Below are 16,967 nucleotides of genomic sequence, written 5' to 3'. Positions count from 1 at the left end.
AGTTATAAAGGTCCTGCCGCCCCGCCCGCGAGCGTGCTGACCTAATCTGATGTGCAGTGGAGAGACCTGTCCTGCCAGAGGCTGCGCAAGATGTCTGAGAGGATGCGGCAGCCGCCGGGGTGACGTCAGACGCGAAAGCGGTGGCCGCACCGCTCTCCGCTGGTGAGGTAATACTGCTATACCTGACAATGTCTTGTTAACTCAGGTGAGAATGTTGACGAGCACAAGGCTGGAGATCATTATGTCAGGCTGATTGGGTTAGCATGGCAGACTTGACATGTTAAAAGGAGGGTGATGCTTGAAATCATTGATCTTCCATTGTTAACCATGGTGACCAGCAACTTCTTCCAACAACAGTTTGGTGAAGAACAATGCAATTTCCATCACGATGTAACACCGTGTCATAAGGCAAAAGTGATAACTAAGTGACTCGGGGACCAAAACGTTGACATTTAGGGTCCATGGCCTGGAAATTCCCCAGATCTTAATCCCATTGAGAACTTGTGGTCATTCCTCAAGAGGCGGGTGGACAAACAAAAACCAACTAATTCTGAGAAACTCAAAGAAGTGATTATGAAAGAATGGGTTGCTATCAGTAAGGATTTGGCCCAGAAGTTGATTGAGAGCATGCCCAGTCGAATTGCAGAGGTCCTGAAAAGGAAGGGCCAACACTGCAAATACTGACTCTTTGCATAAATCTCATGTAAATGTCAATAAAAGCCTTTGAAACCTATGAACTGCTTATAATTATATTTCAGTACATCACATAAACAACTAAAATAAAGATCTAAAAGCAATTTAGCAGCAAACTTTATGAAAACTCATATTTTTGACAGTCTCAAAACTTTTGGCCAGGACTGTACTTTATAAATTATGGGCTTGTAATTAGGGATAGATGCAAAACTGAAAAAAAATGCCCCTTTATTTCCAAATAAAATATTGGCGCCATACATTGCGCTAGGGAAAATTTGTAAACATTGCAATAACCGGGACAAATTGGCAAATAAAAGGTTGTGTAGGTTTTAATTACGGTAGCATATATTATTTAAAAACTATAATGGGCAAAACTGAGAAATAATAATCTTTTTTTTTTCCAATTTTTTCTTATTTTTCATGTTAAAATGCAGCTAGATTAAAATAATTGTTAGCAAAAATGACCAAAAAAAAAAAAAGCCCAATTGGTGGCAAGAAAACAAACAAACAAGATATACAGTAGATTGTTTTGTTGTGAAAAGTAGTAATAAAGTAACCCATATCTCTACTCACTCGTTTTGTTACTTACAAGCCCTTATTCTATTCCCTTTTTTCTCTCACGTTTCCTCTTAGGAGATATTTTATCATATTCTGTTTAAAATAACTTTTCAGAACTCTGCTTTTGAAAAAGTACCAAAAGGTAGGCAAATAGAGCTGTCAAAAAGTATTTTTTTTCTTGCTGGTGGCTTTAAAGACATTTTATTGATTAGGATTGAGATATCACCCAGGGGAATACGGTCCCCAGAATCATACAAATTATTGGCTTGCATTGATGGAGTGCAAATACCAAGAAACACAGGAGTTGAACTAATGATTGTATTTATTTAAATCAGATTTCTGCCATGTACACATGCTACATTTCTGATGCCATACTGTTCTCTATCAGGGCGACATCACATTTGTGTCTGCGGGAAGCATAGCAGATTTTCCGCAGATGGCTCCTGAAAACGCAGCTGCCCTATAGAAATGCATCAGGTGCATTTCAACATTGCGGCACAATAATGCACATCTGCACAAGTGTGACCCCTGCTTAGGGCAACAGTTTGGGCAACAAGCACGGCACTTATGTGCTGCCCAGCTGCAACCAAGCAGTGTGTGCTATTCTATAAAGAGGGAAGAATGATGGGCTCAGAAGCAGTATCCCATGGCACAAGATGGTGGGGAAAATGAGGTGTACAGAAGAAGCAGCATCCCATGGCACATATGAAGAGGGGAGGAAGGATTATTGGTGCAGAAGCTGCATCCATGGCACATGTGAAGAGGGGAGGAAGAATGATGAGCACAGAAGATGCAGCATCCATGGCACATGTGAAGAGGGAAGGAAGAATGATGAGCACAGAAGAAGCAGCATCCATGGCACATGTGAAGAGGGGAGGAAGAATGATGAGCACAGAAGAAGCAGCATCCCATGGCACATGTGAAGAGGGGAGGAAGAGTGATGAGCACAGAAGAAGGAGCATCCCATGGCACATGTGAAGAGGGGAGGAAGAATGATGAGCACAGAAGAAGCAGCATCCCATGGCACATGTGAAGAGGGGAGGAAGAATGATGAGCACAGAAGATGCAGCATCCATGGCACATGTGAAGAGGGGAGGAAGAATGATGAGCACAAAAGATGCAGCATCCATGGCACATGTGAATAAGGGAGGAAGGATGATGAGCACAGAAGAAGCAGCATCCCATGGCACATGTGAAGAGGGGAGGAAGAATGATGAGCACAGAAGAAGCAGCATCCATGGCACATGTGAAGAGGGAAGGAAGAATGATGAGCACAGAAGAAGCAGCATCCATGGCACATGTGAAGAGGGGAGGAAGAATGATGAGCACAGAAGAAGGAGCATCCCATGGCACATGTGAAGAGGGGAGGAAGAGTGATAAGCACAGAAGCAGCATCCATGGCACATGTGAAAAGGGGAGGAAGAATGATGAGCACGGAAGATGCAGCATCCATGGCACATGTGAATAGGGGAGGAAGAATGATGAGCACAGAAGAAGCAGCATCCCATGGCACATGTGAAGAGGGGAGGAAGAGTGATGAGCACAGAAGCAGCATCCATGGCACATGTGAAGAGGGGAGGAAGAATGATGAGCACAGAAGATGCAGCATCCATGGCACATGTGAAGAGGGGAGGAAGAATGATGAGCACAGAAGAAGCAGCATCCATGGCACATGTGAAGAGGGGAGGAAGAATGATGAGCGCAGAAGAAGCAGCCTCCATAGCACATGTGAAGAGGGGAGGAAGAATGATGAGCACAGAAGAAGCAGCCTCCATAGCACATGTGAAGAGGGGAGGAAGAATGATGAGCACAGAAGATGCAGCATCCATGGCACATGTGAAGAGGGGAGGAAGAATGATGAGCACAGAAGATGCAGCATCCATGGCACATGTGAAGAGGGGAGGAAGAATGATGAGCACAGAAGATGCAGCATCCATGGCACATGTGAAGAGGGGAGGAAGAATGATGAGTGCAGAAGAAGCAGCATCTCATGGAACATGTGAAGAGGGGAGGAAGAATGATGAGCACAGAAGAAGCAGCATCCCATGGCACATGTGAAGAGGGGAGGAATAATGATGAGCACAGAAGAAGCAGCATCCTTGGCACATGTGAAGAGGGGAGGAAGAATGATGAGCACAGAAGAAGCAGCCTCCATGGCACATGTGAAGAGGGGAGGAAGAATGATGAGCGCAGAAGAAGCAGCATCTCATGGCACATGTGAAGAGGGGAGGAAGAATGATGAGCACAGAAGAAGCAGCCTCCATGGCACATGTGAAGAGGGGAGGAAGAATGATGAGCACAGAAGATGCAGCATCCATGGCACATGTGAAGAGGGGAGGAAGAATGATGAGCGCAGAAGATGCAGCATCCATGGCACATGTGAAGAGGGGAGGAAGAATGATGAGCACAGAAGCAGCATCCATGGCACATGTGAAGAGGGGAGGAAGAATGATGAGCACAGAAAATGCAGCATCCATGGCACATGTGAAGAGGGGAGGAAGAATGATGAGCGCAGAAGAAGCAGCATCTCATGGCACATGTGAAGAGGGGAGGAAGAATGATGAGCACAGAAGCAGCATCCATGGCACATGTGAAGAGGGGAGGAAGAATGATGAGCACAGAAGAAGCAGCATCCCATGGCACATGTGAAGAGGGGAGGAAGAGTGATGAGCACAGAAGCAGCATCCATGGCACATGTGAAGAGGGGAGGAAGAGTGAGGAGCGCAGAAGAAGCAGCATCCATGGCACATGTGAAGAGGGGAGGAAGAATGATGAGCACAGAAGAAGCAGCATCCATGGCACATGTGAAGAGGGGAGGAAGAATGATGAGCACAGAAGAAGCAGCCTCCGTAGCACATGTGAAGAGGGGAGGAAGAATGATAAGCACAGAAGAAGAAGCCTCCATAGCACATGTGAAGAGGGGAGGAAGAATGATGAGCACAGAAGAAGCAGCCTCCATAGCACATGTGAAGAGGGGAGGAAGAATGATGAGCACAGAAGATGCAGCCTCCATAGCACATGTGAAGAGGGGAAGAAGAATGATGAGCACAGAAGATGCAGCATCCATGGCACACGTGAAGAGGGGAGGAAGAATGATGAGCGCAGAAGAAGCTGCATCCATGGCACATGTGAAGAGGGGAGGAAGAATGATGAGCACAGAAGATGCAGCATCCATGGCACATATGAAGTGGGGAGGAAGAATGATGAGCACAGAAGATGCAGCATCCATGGCACATGTGAAGAGGGGAGGAAGAGTGATGAGCACAGAAGATGCAGCATCCTTGGCACATGTGAAGAGGGGAGGAAGAATGATGAGCACAGAAGCAGCATCCATGGCACATGTGAAGAGGGGAGGAAGAATGATGAGCACAGAAGAAGCAGCCTCCATGGCACATGTGAAGAGGGGAGGAAGAATGATGAGCACAAAAGATGCAGCATCCATGGCACATGTGAAGAGGGGAGGTAGAATGATGAGCACAGAAGAAGCAGCATCCATGGCACGTGTGAAGAGGGGAGGAAGAGTGATGAGCACAAAAGAAGCAGCATCCCATGGCACATACAGTATGAAGAGGGGAGAACGAGTGATGAGCACAGATGAAGCAGCATCCATGGCACATGTGAAGAGGGGAGGAAGAATGATGAGCAGAGAAGATGCAGCATCCATGGCACATGTGAAGAGGGGAGGAAGAATGATGAGCAAAGAAGAAGCAGCATCCCATGGCACATGTGAAGAGGGGAGGAAGAATGACGAGCAAAGATGCAGCGTCCCATGGCACATGTGAAGAGGTGAGGAAGAATGATGAGCACAGAAGAAGCAGCATCCCATGGCACATGTGAAGAGGGGAGGAAGAATGATGAGCACAGAAGAAGCAACATCCCATGGCACATGTGAAGAGGGGAGGAAGAATGATAAACACAGAAGAAGCAGCATCCATGGCACATGTGAAGAGGGGAGGAAGAATGATGAGCACAGAAGAAGCAGCATCCATGGCACATGTGAAGAGGGGAGGAAGAATGATGAGCACAGAAGATGCAGCATCCATGGCACATGTGAAGAGGGGAGGAAGAATGATGAGCACAGAAGAAGCAGCATCCATGGCACATGTGAAGAGGGGAGGAAGAATGATGAGCACAGAAGAAGCAGCATCCATGGCACATGTGAAGAGGGGAGGAAGAATGATGAGCACAGAAGAAGCAGCCTCCATAGCACATGTGAAGAGGGGAGGAAGAATGATAAGCACAGAAGAAGCAGCCTCCATAGCACATGTGAAGAGGGGAGGAAGAATGATGAGCACAGAAGAAGCAGCCTCCATAGCACATGTGAAGAGGGGAGGAAGAATGATGAGCACAGAAGATGCAGCCTCCATAGCACATGTGAAGAGGGGAAGAAGAATGATGAGCACAGAAGATGCAGCATCCATGGCACACGTGAAGAGGGGAGGAAGAATGATGAGCGCAGAAGAAGCTGCATCCATGGCACATGTGAAGATGGGAGGAAGAATGATGAGCACAGAAGATGCAGCATCCATGGCACATATGAAGTGGGGAGGAAGAATGATGAGCACAGAAGATGCAGCATCCATGGCACATGTGAAGAGGGGAGGAAGAGTGATGAGCACAGAAGATGCAGCATCCTTGGCACATGTGAAGAGGGGAGGAAGAATGATGAGCACAGAAGCAGCATCCATGGCACATGTGAAGAGGGGAGGAAGAATGATGAGCACAGAAGAAGCAGCCTCCATGGCACATGTGAAGAGGGGAGGAAGAATGATGAGCACAAAAGATGCAGCATCCATGGCACATGTGAAGAGGGGAGGTAGAATGATGAGCACAGAAGAAGCAGCATCCATGGCACGTGTGAAGAGGGGAGGAAGAGTGATGAGCACAAAAGAAGCAGCATCCCATGGCACATACAGTATGAAGAGGGGAGAACGAGTGATGAGCACAGAAGATGCAGCATCCTTGGCACATGTGAAGAGGGGAGGAAGAATGATGAGCACAGAAGCAGCATCCATGGCACATGTGAAGAGGGGAGGAAGAATGATGAGCACAGAAGAAGCAGCATCCATGGCACATGTGAAGAGGGGAGGAAGAATGATGAACACAGAAGAAGCAGCCTCCATGGCACATGTGAAGAGGGGAGGAAGAATGATGAGCACAGAAGAAGCAGCCTCCATAGCACATGTGAAGAGGGGAGGAAGAATGATGAGCACAGAAGAAGCAGCCTCCATAGCACATGTGAAGAGGGGAGGAAGAATGATGAGCACAAAAGAAGCAGCATCCCATGGCACATGTGAAGAGGGAAGGAAGAATGATGAGCACAAAAGATGCAGCATCCATAGCACATGTGAAGAGGGGAGGAAGAATGATGAGCACAGAAGAAGCAGCATCCCATTGCACATGGGAAGAGGGGAGGAAGAGTGATGAGCACAGAAGCAGCATCCATGGCACATGTGAAGAGGGGAGGAAGAATGACGAGCAAAGAAGATGCAGCATCCCATGGCACATGTGAAGAGGTGAGGAAGAATGATGAGCACAGAAGAAGCAGCATCCCATGGCACATGTGAAGAGGGGAGGAAGAGTGATGAGCACAGAAGCAGCATCCATGGCACATGTGAAGAGAGAAGGAAGAATGATGAGCAAAGAAGATGCAGCGTCCCATGGCACATGTGAAGAGGGGAGGAAGAATGATGAGCACAGAAGAAGCAGCATCCATGGCACATGTGAAGAGGGGAGGAAGAATGATGAGCACAGAATAAGCAGCCTCCATAGCACATGTGAAGAGGGGAGGAAGAATGATGAGCACAGAAGAAGCAGCATCCCATGGCACATGTGAAGAGGGAAGGAAGAATGATGAACACAGAAGAAGCAGCCTCCATGGCACATGTGAAGAGGGGAGGAAGAATGATGAGCACAGAAGAAGCAGCCTCCATAGCACATGTGAAGAGGGGAGGAAGAATGATGAGCACAGAAGAAGCAGCCTCCATAGCACATGTGAAGAGGGGAGGAAGAATGATGAGCACAAAAGAAGCAGCATCCCATGGCACATGTGAAGAGGGAAGGAAGAATGATGAGCACAAAAGATGCAGCATCCATAGCACATGTGAAGAGGGGAGGAAGAATGATGAGCACAGAAGAAGCAGCATCCCATTGCACATGGGAAGAGGGGAGGAAGAGTGATGAGCACAGAAGCAGCATCCATGGCACATGTGAAGAGGGGAGGAAGAATGACGAGCAAAGAAGATGCAGCATCCCATGGCACATGTGAAGAGGGGAGGAAGAATGATGAGCACAGAAGAAGCAGCATCTATGGCACATGTGAAGAGGGGAGGAAGAATGATGAGCACAGAAGAAGCAGCATCCATGGCACATGTGAAGAGGGGAGGAAGAATGATGAGCACAGAAGAAGCAGCCTCCATAGCACATGTGAAGAGGGGAGGAAGAATGATGAGCACAGAAGAAGCAGCCTCCATAGCACATGTGAAGAGGGGAGGAAGAATGATGAGCACAAAAGAAGCAGCATCCCATGGCACATGTGAAGAGGGGAGGAAGAATGATGAGCACAGAAGATGCAGCATCCATGGCACATGTGAAGAGGGGAGGAAGAATGACGAGCACAGAATAAGCAGCATCCCATGGCACATATGAAGTGGGGAGGAAGAGTAATGAGCACAGAAGGAGCATCCCATGGCACATGCGAAAAGGGGAGGAAGAATGATGAGCACAGAAGAAGCAGCATCCCATGGCACATGTGAAGTTGGGAGGAAGAATGATGAGCACAGAAGCAGCATCCATGGCACATGTGAAGAGGGGAGGAAGAATGATGAGCACAGAAGAAGCAGCCTCCATGGCACATGTGAAGAGGGGAGGAAGAATGATGAGCACAAAAGATGCAGCATCCATGGCACATGTGAAGAGGGGAGGAAGAATGATGAGCACAGAAGATGCAGCATCCATGGCACATGTGAAGAGGGGAGGTAGAATGATGAGCACAGAAGAAGCAGCATCCATGGCACATGTGAAGAGGGGAGGTAGAATGATGAGCACAGAAGAAGCAGCCTCCATGGCACATGTGAAGAGGGGAGGAAGAATGATGAGCACAAAAGATGCAGCCTCCATGGCACATGTGAAGAGGGGAGGAAGAATGATGAGCACAAAAGATGCAGCATCCATGGCACATGTGAAGAGGGGAGGAAGAATGATGAGCACAGAAGATGCAGCATCCATGGCACATGTGAAGAGGGGAGGTAGAATGATGAGCACAGAAGAAGCAGCATCCATGGCACATGTGAAGAGGGGAGGTAGAATGATGAGCACAGAAGAAGCAGCCTCCATGGCACATGTGAAGAGGGGAGGAAGAATGATGAGCACAAAAGATGCAGCATCCATGGCACATGTGAAGAGGGGAGGAAGAATGATGAGCACAGAAGATGCAGCATCCATGGCACATGTGAAGAGGGGAGGTAGAATGATGAGCACAGAAGAAGCAGCCTCCATGGCACATGTGAAGAGGGGAGGAAGAATGATGAGTACAAAAGATGCAGCATCCATGGCACATGTGAAGAGGGGAGGAAGAATGATGAGCACAGAAGATGCAGCATCCATGGCACATGTGAAGAGGGAAGGAAGAATGATGAGCACAGAAGAAGCAGCATCCATGGCACGTGTGAAGAGGGGAGGAAGAGTGATGAGCACAAAAGAAGCAGCATCCCATGGCACATGTGAAGAGGGGAGGAAGAATGACGAGCAAAGATGCAGCGTCCCATGGCACATGTGAAGAGGGAAGGAAGAATGATGAGCACAGAAGAAGCAGCATCCCATGGCACATGTGAAGAGGGGAGGAAGAGTGATGAGCACAGAAGCAGCATCCATGGCACATGTGAAGAGAGAAGGAAGAATGATGAGCAAAGAAGATGCAGCGTCCCATGGCACATGTGAAGAGGGGAGGAAGAATGATGAGCACAGAAGAAGCAGCATCCATGGCACATGTGAAGAGGGGAGGAAGAATGATGAGCACAGAATAAGCAGCCTCCATAGCACATGTGAAGAGGGGAGGAAGAATGATGAGCACAGAAGAAGCAGCATCCCATGGCACATGTGAAGAGGGGAGGAAGAATGATGAGCAAAGAAGATGCATCGTCCCATGGCACATGTGAAGAGAGGAGGAAGAATGACGAGCAAAGAAGATTCAGCGTCCCATGGCACATGTGAAGAGGTGAGGAAGAATGATGAGCACAGAAGAAGCAGCATCCCATGGCACATGTGAAGAGGGGAGGAAGAGTGATGAGCACAGAAGCAGCATCCATGGCACATGTGAAGAGAGAAGGAAGAATGATGAGCAAAGAAGATGCAGCGTCCCATGGCACATGTGAAGAGGGGAGGAAGAATGATGAGCACAGAAGAAGCAGCATCCATGGCACATGTGAAGAGGGGAGGAAGAATGATGAGCACAGAATAAGCAGCCTCCATAGCACATGTGAAGAGGGGAGGAAGAATGATGAGCACAGAAGAAGCAGCATCCCATGGCACATGTGAAGAGGGGAGGAAGAATGATGAGCACAGAAGATGCAGCATCCATGGCACATGTGAAGAGGGGGGGAAGAATGATGAGCACAGAAGAAGCAGCATCCCATGGCACATGTGAAGAGAGGAGGAAGAGTGATAAGCACAGAAGCAGCATCCATGGCACATGTGAAGACGGGAGGAAGAATGATGAGCAAAGAAGATGCAGCGTCCCATGGCACATGAAGAAGGGAGGAAGAATGATGAGCACAGAAGAAGCAGCATCCATGGCACATATGAAGAGGGGAGGAAGAGTGATGAGCACAAAAGAAGCAGCATCCCATGGCACATACAGTATGAAGAGGGGAGGAAGAATGATGAGCACAGAAGAAGCAGCATCCATGGCACATGTGAAGAGGGGAGGAAGAATGATGAGCACAGAAGAAGCAGCCTCCATAGCACATGTGAATAGGGGAGGAAGAATGATGAGCACAGAAGAAGCAGCATCCATGGCACATGTGAAGAGGGGAGGAAGAATGATGAGCACAGAAGAAGCAGCCTCCATAGCACATGTGAAGAGGGGAGGAAGAATGACGAGCACAGAAGAAGCAGCCTCCATAGCACATGTGAAGAGGGGAGGAAGAATGATGAGCACAGAAGAAGCAGCATCCATGGCACATATGAAGAGGGGAGGAAGAGTGATGAGCACAAAAGAAGCAGCATCCCATGGCACATACAGTATGAAGAGGGGAGGAAGAATGATGAGCACAGAAGAAGTAGCATCCCATGGCACATGTGAAGAGGGGAGGAAGAATGATGAGCACAGAAGAAGCAGCATCCATGGCACATGTGAAGAGGGGAGGAAGAATGATGAGCACAAAAGAAGCAGCATCCCATGATACATGTGAAGAGGGGAGGTAGAATGATGAGCACAGAAGATGCAGCATCCATGGCACATGTGAAGAGGGGAGGAAGAATGATGAGCACAGAATAAGCAGCCTCCATAGCACATGTGAAGAGGGGAGGAAGAATGATGAGCACAGAAGATGCAGCATCCATGGCACATGTGAAGAGGGGAGGAAGAATGATGAGCACAGAAGAAGCAGCATCCCATGGCACATGTGAAGAGGGGAGGAAGAATGATGAGCACAGCATCCCATGGCACATATGAAGAGGGGGGGAAGAATGATGAGCACAAAAGAAGCAGCATCCCATGGCACATGTGAAGAGGGAAGGAAGAATGATGAGCACAAAAGATGCAGCATCCATAGCACATGTGAAGAGGGGAGGAAGAATGATGAGCACAGAAGAAGCAGCATCCATGGCACATGTGAAGAGGGGAGGAAGAATGATGAGCACAGAAGAAGCAGCATCCATGGCACATGTGAAGAGGGGAGGAAGAATGATGAGCACAGAAGAAGCAGCATCCATGGCACATGTGAAGAGGGGAGGAAGAATGATGAGCACAGAAGAAGCAGCATCCCATGGCACATGTGAAGAGGGGAGGAAGAATGATGAGCACAGAAGAAGGAGCATCCCATGGCACATGTGAAGAGGGGAGGAAGAATGATGAGCACAGAAGAAGCACCCTCCATAGCACATGTGAAGAGGGGAGGAAGAATGATGAGCGCAGAAGAAGCAGCCTCCATAGCACATGTGAAGAGGGGAGGAAGAATGATGAGCACAAAAGAAGCAGCATCCCATGGCACATGTGAAGAGGGGAGGAAGAATGATGAGCACAGAAGATGCAGCATCCATGGCACATGTGAGGAGGGGAGGAAGAATGATGAGCACAGAAGAAGCAGCATCCATGGCACGTGTGAAGAGGGGAGGAAGAATGATGAGCACAGAAGAAGCAGCATCCCATGGCACATATGAAGAGGGGAGGAAGAATGATGAGCACAGAAGAAGCAGCATCCCATGGCACATGTGAAGAGGGGAGGAAGAATGATGAGCACAGAAGAAGCAGCATCCCATGGCACATGTGAAGAGGGGAGGAAGAATGATGAGCACAGAAGAAGCAGCATCCCATGGCACATGTGAAGAGGGGAGGAAGAATGATGAGCACAGAAGCAGAATCCCATGGCACATGTGAAGAGGGGAGGAAGAATGATGAGCGCAGAAGAAGCACTTTATTTCCTTTAGGCTGCATATCCATTTGTGCGGTGCGAATCGCCGCGGTAAAAATTCACATGCGGATGTGAATTTTGCATGTGGGTCTATGCGAAATTTCATGCGAATTCGCATGAAAATTCGCATGGATGACGATGTATGCAAATTTAACCATGGCAGTGCTGGTGTGCTTCTCCATTGTTTCTATACGAATTTTCATGCGAATTCGCATGAAAATTCGCATACCCAAACCTCAAGCGAATTTCCTATTAAATACATTGTATGCGATTCGCATAGCGGTATGCGATATGCAAATTCTGATGGCTCTGCCATGCGAATTTGTTCTGCACAGAAAAACGCAAAGGAATCCTGACAAGTGGAAACAGTCCCATTCACTTGTATTGCTATGCAAATTTGCATGCGAATTCGCGATAGTGGAAATGGGCCCTTAAAGCAATACCAGTTGCCTGGCTATCCTGCTGATCCTGATACGTTTAGCCATAGCCCCAGAACAAGCATGCAGCAGATCACGCGTTTCTGACATTAGTCAGATCTCACAAGATTAGCAGCATGCTCGTTTCTGGTGTAATTCAGACACAACTGCAGACAAATAGATCAGCAGGGCTGCCAGACAACTGGTATTACTGGAAATAAATATGGCAGCCTCCATATACCTATCACTTTAGCTGTGCTTTAAGACGACTGTCTCTGCTGAGAATTATCTATCATGTGTACAAAGCTTAAAGCAGGGTTAACACTTAATAAAATTTGCATGCGAATATGCAAGAACGCATGCACCGAACACTAAGGGCTGGAACCCACAAGAGCGTTTTTTTGAGCATTTTGGCAGCGCTGCGATACGCTAGCGTTTTGCCAAAACGCTCAGCTGATGTTAATGGATGGGGCAACTTCCACAGGAGCGTTTGCGTTTAGGACATGCAGCATTTTGGGAGCGTTAGCGCTTCAATGTAAAGTATTGAAACGCTAGCAGAAACGCTCAGCAAAACCTAAACTGAGCGGTTTTGCTAGCGTTTTGCGGTTCAGCACACTGTAACAAATTTAAAAATAATTCACAGGACCAATCAGGATAAAAACGCGAAACGCAAAACGCTACACAACCGCTGAGCAAAAAAATACACTGTTGCAAAACGCGACCGAAAACGTGCATGAATCCGCTTGCAAACCGCTCAGACAAAACGCTAGCGGTTGAGTTTGCGGATTTCAGTGGGTTCCAGGCCTAATACAAGACATTGGAGAATCGCACTTCTGTTCAAATTCACATTGCAGTTGCTTTTTCACATGCGCAAATAAAACCCGTACATCCTGCAGCGTACATTTACATATGGCATGTGATTTCCCATTGACTCATGAACTGCGGTTAAAAAAATTCACATGAAAATTTGCGTACAATCAAAAATTTTAACACGCACTCACAAAAAACATGTTTTTTCACAGGCCTCTTTTCCATGGGCAGTTGAGCTGTGTGCTCAGCAAGCAGTTACCAGGTAGGAGTAGGCATTTGTGAGAGTTTGAGAGGCATTTCACTGCCTATGAAAAAGAGGCTTTTAGGCCCCATTCACACTAGAGCGTTTTGCTGGCGATTTCGGCAAAACGCTGAAGCGCTAGTGCAATAGAAACCTATGGGGCCCGTTCTCACTTGGGCGATTTACGTTAATCGCAGCGAGTAACGCAAATCGCCAAACGCATAGCCTGCACCATTTTCAGGCGATTTCCCGTCGAACGCGTTGCAGTGCTATAGAAGCGCTAAACGCGATCACAGGAAAATCGCTGCAGTGTTCAGTGATTTTTACGAATGAAATCGCAGAAAAATCACTCCCGCAAGTTTTGTGCTTTCAAGTTTGAATGGGGCCTAAGTGTCGGCCCAGCCTGCCAGTGGCCACACAACATACAATAAAAGATTCCATTTTACAGCAATCCGTAGTGATTGGTTGTGCAGAAATATTTTTTCGAATTCCCCATTTTTATCGATATAAGAATCAGGACCGAATGATTTTTCTAAATTTAAGAAGTTTGAATGGTTCAGGGCAGAATGTCAATTGATTAATTTTTAGACCTATGCAATTTTTGCAGTTTTCAATCAGTATTTTTTTTTTTTTTGTGATTGGGGAAAAATTGAGCACATATGTGATACATAGTTACAGATTGCCCAACAAGCTCATAGGAAACCAGAACTCCTAGGATCACGCAAGGGCTCTTTCACATCTGAGCCTGTTTTCTGCGTTTTAACTCAAAGTCAATACTTTGCGTTAACCAAGGTAAAATGAAAGTTCATAGACATCCATTTTACCTTTACCATCGATGCTGCGTTTTGTTGCAGTTGGACACACCCGGGAGCTTTAACGGCGGTTTCCCGTTGGGTGAATGAATAACTACCGTCGCTGATTGCGTCACACCGCAACAACCAGACGACATGCTGCAGGCCATAACGCATGCAGAAGAATGGCTCCTGCACGCATTCTCAGATGTGAAAGAAGCCTTAGGGGCTACAAAGGCTCAAAAGGGCTTGTTCACACCAAGGGCGTTTTGCGTTTTTGTTTGAGCGCCGGCAATTTTAAAAAACACCCTATCAATCGCTAGTGCTTCTGGGATAGTTCCTTACGGGATACTTCATATCTGAACGTTTTGTCTGCTTTCTGCTCAGCAAAGCGCTGCATGTACCATTTTTAGGGCAATTTTGCTACAATGGAAGGTATAGGAAAAATGCTCACAAAATCGATTTGTGTGGCGATTGCGTTCACGCTTTTAAGGATAAATACATTTTATTCATTATTTTCCATGTCACTCAAATAGTTCACTTCCTGACTTGCATCAGGGAGTAAAAAAAACAAATCACTGCAAAAGCGACGTACACAAAATAATAGCATGCAGGTATGCGCCGGGAGGGGGAAAAAAATCACTTGCAAAATGCTGGCGTTTGCGATTTGGATTTTAGATGTGAACAAAGCCTAACTAACATGCTATGTACAGCAGAATTGTGCCTTCTTAAAGAGAGTCTGAAGCATTTTTTATTACCTCTTTTTATACTGCAGCCGTCTTCAGCATTAACCCTCCTGGCGGTATAAAAAATTCCGCCAGAAGGCAGCGCAGCAGTTTTTTTTTTATCTTTTTTTTTCTTATATCATGTAGCGAGCCCAGGGCTTCGATCGCCTTCCTCCCACCCGCTTCGATCGCCTTCCGCGATCTCCGATTAGGAAATCCCGTTCAAAGAACGGGATTTCCTGGAGGGCTTCCCCCGTCGCCATGGCGATGGGGCGGGATGAAGTCACCGACATCATTGGGAGTCCCGAACCACCCCTCAGCGCTGCCTGGCACTGATTGGCCAGGCAGCGCACGGGGGGGGGGGGGGGGGGGGCGCGACGCGACGGATAGCGGCGATCCAACGCGGGCCGGCGGCGATCGGTGTGCTGACACAGCTAGCAAAGTGCTAGCAGCATAAGAAAAAAAAATTAAACAAGGTGGCCCAGCAGGGCCGGAGAAAACCTCCTGCGCGGCTTACCCCGAACGTAGCCAAGGAGGTTAAGATACAAGCTGATTTGCCGCATCCCCGCGGCAGAACAAGGTCTTTATCCCCATGAAATACCACGGCAAAATTCCACGACTTTCCAGGTCGCCGATTTTGCTGCCCGGGGGAGGCAGAGCTGTGCGCAGTCGCACTGCCTCCTATCCAGTCAATCTCCGCCGATCACCACCCCTCCCTGCCCCTCTCAGTGAAAGAAGACTGGAAGGGAGGGAAAGGCGGAGATTGACTGAATAGGAGGCAGAGCTACTGCGCACAGCTCTGCCTCTACCAGGAAGCAAAATGCTGCAATCCTGTAATCAATTTAGGGCATTTCTGGAGCATAAATACCTTGTTCTGGCACGGGGATGCGGAAAATCAGTTTGGATTTTAACGCTGAAGATGGATGCAGAAAAAAAAAAGATGTAATAAAAAGACACTTCAGACTCTCTTTAAAACAGAAGGTATTTGTGATTACTCAGGTTATAGTGAGCATATGGTGTCCCACAATGCATCACTGCTGAAGAGCCGAAACTGTTTGTATGCGGCTCTGTAATATTAACAATCATTGCATTCTAGCAGTTCTGGAGGTGTGTTTAGCTATCAGGGAAAACAAAGGGATGATTTACGTGTGCGATAGTAACTATCTGGATCACCCGAATCCGAATTTAAGCCCATGCCTGTCTACAAACCCCTTGTAGCAGTCCTGTCCCATGCCGTTCCTCAACGATCCTCTGTTCTCCCGCTGCGGTGCAATTGCGTTACTGTAAACTTGTAAATCGACGGCAACTGCGCATGCACGGCCCTGGCCACGCGTACCCTTCGTGTTCCCGTCCACAATAGTGTTCTGCGCAGGACACTATTGCAGACAGGAAACCGCTAATGCGGACATGAACGCAAAGGATATTCGTGGCCAGGCCTGGGCAGGCACAGTTGCCGTTGACTTACAAGTCGGGGGCAGAGAAACTGCACCGCAGCGGGAAAACCAGAATCGTTGAGGACATGACAGCTGCAAGGGGCTGGCAAACACCCCAGGTAATTGAAACTCTTTGTTTTTAGTAAGGGCTTGTTTCCACTACACGCAGATTCTGCATGCAGAAAACTGACTCCAATGAATGCCTATGGGAAATCTGCATCAGAAAAATCACGTTCAGTGGAAACAGGCCCACAGGCATTCATTGGAGTCAGTTTTCTGCATGCAGAATCTGCGTGTAGTGGAAACAGGCCCTGAATCTTCAGTTCCGCTTTAACTATTGCCCAGCACTGCATAGTATGTTGGTGCCTTATAAACACAATAAATAAAACAAATAAATAATACACATAGGCAAAAAGAAACTTATGCAAAACAAGATTTAAAGAATGAAAATTATAAAGAATATTTATTGTCTTCAGAAATAATTATGTACAAGGAGGTATTACTGGAGCTGTGCTTATTTGTTCTAATAGTATCATGCAATGATGCAAACTTATCTTATTTCAAATAGTAATGAGATATAATAAAACCTACATAATTGCACATTTCTGGAATAAAAAAAAACAAACAAACTGGCAGGCCTGATAAATGATGTCTACAGCCTATCGCAAG

Source organism: Hyperolius riggenbachi, chromosome 3 (assembly GCF_040937935.1).
Source record: "Hyperolius riggenbachi isolate aHypRig1 chromosome 3, aHypRig1.pri, whole genome shotgun sequence".
Taxonomy (NCBI): Eukaryota; Metazoa; Chordata; class Amphibia; order Anura; family Hyperoliidae; genus Hyperolius; species Hyperolius riggenbachi.
This window is presented reverse-complemented; position numbering follows the sequence as displayed.